Source organism: Drosophila gunungcola, unplaced genomic scaffold, assembly GCF_025200985.1.
Source record: "Drosophila gunungcola strain Sukarami unplaced genomic scaffold, Dgunungcola_SK_2 000108F, whole genome shotgun sequence".
NCBI classification, from domain to species: domain Eukaryota; kingdom Metazoa; phylum Arthropoda; class Insecta; order Diptera; family Drosophilidae; genus Drosophila; species Drosophila gunungcola.
Window position 1 is genome coordinate 118,967 of NW_026453270.1, and position 5,711 is coordinate 124,677.

The window sequence follows — 5,711 nt, forward strand, 5'->3', positions numbered from 1 at the left end:
TAGAACTTACAGTTTTGTAAAGAAAACCAGTTTTTGTTGATTGCGTTATAAAATTTCTAAATTAGGCCTTCAAATGTCTTATTTTCTTTCATACAGAAGATTGCCAAATAGCTCACGAACATGAAAAGGTGAAATGGTTAACAGGTCACAATTTTCTCCAGTGTAGCCACTCACACACTGGGGAATGTGTACCCCCTCCTCCTCCCCCCAACCGAAAATACCATCCCATTCCACACACCCCCTCGCCCTTTTATCTCTTTCATTTGTATGTAAGCTTTCCTGCCCGTCTACTATAGTGTGTGTGAGTGAGTGTGTGTGTGTGCTCTCTCAGTTGTTGTTGGTTCATTGCCCGCCAAAATTTTTTGAAGGCCAAAATAATATGAGATTTTTTTTTGTACGCCTCGCTTTTTTGTTGGTCTTTTTGTTTCTTTGCTTTTGGCTGCTGCTTCTTTTTCCTTTTCTCTCACTTCAGTCATTTCAGGTTTTCCCTTTCTGGCAAATTTAGCCCCCCACCGAAAACCGAAAAAAAGTAAAACAAAACTAAATAAATAAAGAACAGCGAAAAACCAAAAAGAAAAAAGATTCACATACTTGACTGTCCTTCCCTCTCCCTCACTCCCACATGGTGCTACCACCTCCACTTCCCCTCTTCCCCTTCCACTATGCAATTTACGCACTGTGTTTTCTTTTTTTTTTTTGTTGACAAAAAAATTCGATTTTTTTCCTGGGAATTAGAGAAGCCAGCAAGATTTCCGATCAATTGAACTTCAAGCTTGGATTGGTTTTTCGAATTGGTTATTAGATTACTACATATATGTTGGAAAGGATTAAGGAGATCTAAAGGGCAGGCCTTCCTTTTTTTTCATAATATTTTTAGGGCTTACAGTAATATATTTAAGATGTTATCAAATTTGTTTACTATTAGGTATATTTTTACAATATTATGTTACACTTACAAATATAGGGTTACAAAGATTGGATGCTATGAGCTAGACTTTATGAAATAACTCTTAAATATAATAATAATTAAGGAAACAGGTTATAAAGTGCAAAAATGCAAAACCAAGACAAACATGAAATATTTATATTTTGATTATATAAAAACCATACATTTTCAAGATTTTCTTAGCTTGGAAAATGTATAATGCTAACTGATTTAATAAAATGTTTATGTTGGGAATAATTTGTTTTAATATAATGCATTAATGTTTCGTTTTAATGGCGTTAGAAAATACTAGTTAAGACGAATAATTTTAAACATATTTATGAACCAATCTCCAAAAAACAATTATCTATTAAAGTTCCTCTAACATTTAGGATTTTATCTTCTTCTTGTAAAACAATATTTCTATATCCCGCGCGTGACTTTCCGAATTTAGTTAGTTTCGCCTACTGTACATATTTCTGAACCCTTTTCTTCCGACTGCCTGCTATCTTTGTAGTTTTTGGGGGTTTCCAAGAAACCATCCCCCTCCGGTTATGAGGAATTTCGGGCTTCATTTTGGAGTGGTTTTGCGGGGGGGCGGGGGGAACTACTCTTTGGGCACCAACCATTCAACCATCCAACCACTTGAACAAAGCTCCGAAAACCGAGAACCGAGTATCTCATGCCTGGGATTTTTTTTCTGATTTTTTGTTCCCTCCACAACTCACGTTGTTAGCCAAAAAACAAGCGCGAGCACTTGAGAGATCTGTTAATAGAGCTGATAAACTGTTCGATACAATTTCGTGTCTCAAAATTCGAATTCGCCATCGCACACAAACCGAAAAAAAACAGTGTCAAGAAACTCTCGAGTATCTAATTATATGGTAATACCAACACACGGGTGTACATATAAATTACTCTTATTACACACACACACACATATATATATATATATATATATATATATGTATGTATATGTATATATATATATCGGGGAAACGCTTACGCAATACGCGATATAAGTTAACCACCCGTCGATCTATTACGCCATCGAAATCGTTTAGTTTGCCTGCTATTCCCATTCGGATTTCGTACTCAAGGGTTTGATCAGTGGGCTAGTCATTCAGGGGCCTTTTAGCCCACCCATATTTCCATATGCTTGTATGATCTCTTTGTCTTGGCTGATCATGATGATCAATCATAAGTGATCTCATCCCAAAGGCTGGGTTCTTTCGGCTTTCATATTGCTCGTTTCGTTTGCGGAGAAATGTATATTCCCAAGTGGCAATTAATGAGATCTACATCATCAGTTACACTCATTAACTGGAAAATCTTAGGTATTTCGGTAAATATCGATGGTAGTGTTGTAAAAAGGTTTTCAATACGATTATAACTAACAACTTTGTTCAAAAATAAATTGTAAAGTATACTTTTATTAAAATTTCTAAACAATATTTCAAAGATAGAAAAGTCGTCACCTTTTAAGCTTCTAATAATGCCTTATGTTTAATTTCTTTTGACCTTAGAAACTTCTTACAGTGAACTCATTAATATTTTATGAACCGCAAAATTTGAGAATTAATTTGAGGAATTTCCATGCAACAACTAAGGTAAACCAACCTAAAATGGCAAATTTCTCAATTTCCCTCAACACTTCATTAGCAATGTTTGAAAATAGATTTTGATCGGGTGAACTAATTTAAAATCGATTTGTGTGATTCTGAATAATCGGTAAATTATTTTCGCTGGCATTCCATCAAAATTGAATAATCAAGCCAACAATAACCGAGGCGTTTATCTATGGGTATGTATCTGTATTTGAATCGGTATATGTATCTGTATCTGTATCTGTATTTGTATCTGTATCTGTAGATGGCAAAGTAGCCTCACCCATTTGTAAATTTCATCAGATGCCATTTCTCTCCGCCCGGGGCAATTCATTCATAAAAAATATGAGAAATCAACTTGTGACAATGCGTAGACAAACACATAAGATGCCACATGATCCCATCATCATAATCATCGCTTACTACCGTACATACGCACTACTTTAACCCCCCAAAGCCCCATTTTCGATCGTTTGAGGCGACGAACCAAACCTAAACGCAGCTTTTAAATTACGTAAATTGATCGCAACGGATTCCAACCTTATCAAGTGAAAAAAAAAAAAAAAACCAACAGGCAAATAGAGTGAAGGGGGCGCTTGGACCCCCTAAGTCACCCTTTACCCCCCTATTCGCCCACTCCAAAGATTCGTTTATTTTTTTCCGTTTTGAGGCCTCTTGGCAACCCAAGGCAAACGGCGGCAACTTGTTTCTTTGAGTACCCTAGAAAAGGGGCATTGTGATATTTCTCCTTACTAAAAAATAGTTTTCTTTACTCATAGTTTTGTATTAATTTTTTTAAAACTATATTCTTAATATATTTACAAATATATATTTTCGTATAGCATTAAATGTTATGTGGCTTACTATTTATGAGTTGTTGTTTTCGTTTTATACATATATAAATTACGCAAAATTTATGGAACAGAAAATAATCCTCTAATTTTTTATTTATATATATATATAAGATATGCTACTAAAAACAAAATTGTTTCTTCTTCTTTTATACAAATTTTAGAAACACAATGGAATTATAGTAACAAATAAAGTTTTCAAACTCTGTCTAAAGGGTACATCAAAATTCGTTGTGTTTTTCAAAACCCTCTCCTGGATTTGATTTGTTTTTTTCGTTTTTTCCGCTTATAATTTATATGCTGCTTATTTTGATTTGTTGTTTTGAGGCTTTTGTGTTTTGATTTCTTTTTCGGCACGCACACCAATGCGTGTCTAGATCTGGTATTAGTATTATTGTATTATGGTTTTGGCCTTCCATTCCGGGAGCAATTTCTTCTCTATTTTGATTACTATTTTGGCTTTACATGCCGTCATACACCTGCCCTGTGGATACACCTTTATTTATTCTTTTTTTTTTGGAGCCTTCTTCCTTTTTATTTTGCTTTCGATGTTCTTTTGTCTTGGGTGTTGGGTCAATGGGACAATAAAAAAAAATAAAAAACAGAGAAGAAACAAAGAAAAACATCAAATAAAATGTACATAATTACACGAACAATGAATGGGCCGGGAGTTTTGGAGTTGGTCTTGGTCTTGGTCTTGGTCTTGGACTTGGACTTTTATTTGGTCTCCGATTGCATGTGGGCTTCATTCACTCATTCCCTCACTCACTCACTCACTCACTCATTCAGCTTTGATTCATATTCATTCATTCATGTTCATGAGCAACAAGTTTCAAAGTTTCGTGCCACATGCACACGATCTCGAGCTCGAGCCCGAATCACTCAACCTTAACCAACTCGATCTCGGTCTAACCCTTCGTAACTAACTCTCCATCTCAATAACTCTGTACACCGAAAAAAAATATCATACATCAGTGGGTTTTTACGACCTTTAGTTGAAATTTTAGCAGCCTTACACTTATATATTTATAAGCTTATATTTTTTAAATCCACATATTTTTGATTTGTATTTAAGTAAGTCTATTTCAAAGTGCGTATTCTAGAACTATTTCAGAAATGTCTAAGCACTTTAATATAAGCACTTTATATTTCAAGTTGCACATCCATATTATATACTCATCACATCTCAATAATTTTTTTATGAATTACAAAAATGAATATGCATATCTATTTTTGAGTGCACAGCTATGCCTATATGACTGTTTCTAGCTATTGTTGTGGGAGCTTTCGCTTAATTATTACAGCAGCAGCCAAATCGGCCAAAGAAGAGGCCCAAATTTAACACCTACGCTGTCCGTGTCTCTGTTTCGGCCTTTTCTTATGCGGATCATTAAGTTGCCGACGCTCCTTTTATGTGCCTTGGTTGCCGAGTTTTGTCTGCCTTTTGGCAGTTGGATTCTTCTGAATTCCACACTGCCGAGGTTAAATAAGTAGCAACCGAAAGTAGCTAAACAAATAAAACAAAAAAGTTTTAGGTAAATTTAAAAGTAATATAAAATAATATAGTTGTAGAAACCGCAAAGTCAACGCTTAATTATTCAGTGTCAAAGTGCAGAGCAGACATATTTATGTGACCACTTCTGTAGCTGTACAATCTAGTCTAGTGCGTGGGAGTGAGAGGCTTGGACTAAAAGAGGGAAAGGGAGCATTATTTACTTTCCCACAGCGAAAGCTTCACTGTACTCTGCCGAGTCCCGGCCAATTTGTCAATTTAATTTGATTTAATGCTATTCTATTTCAATATCCACGCTTTGTTTAACAGAACATTTTGTGGCTTCCATATGTGTGCCTCTATTATTTACGCGTGGTGTTTGGACTATACAATAAAATGAGCTTCCTTTACTTCGATTCATTGATTCATTCATAAATCAAAGTAACAACGCTTACTCTTCCCCTTTCGCTTAATTATTTTATACCCTTAAATCCAGCATTGAAGAGGTATATGAGTTTGTTAATAATTAATTATATTCGTTACTTATAAAGTAAATAATATCTCATATTTTGTACAATTTTATTTTACAAAGTTTAGCTCTTCGAAAATAACAATATACATACGTTAAAGATTGGTTTACTTTTTGACTTTTCTATTGAAATAAATTAAGTTAAAATTGCTATAAAGAACAGGTATGTGGTAGTCGGAAGGCTTTACCCCTCGATAACCCTTTCTTTGAATGAATTTAATGGTGTATTGGCGATATATTGAAATGCGGAGCACGTGACGTAGTCGCAGACATGGCTGAAATCAAAATGCGTGGTCAAATCTTACGA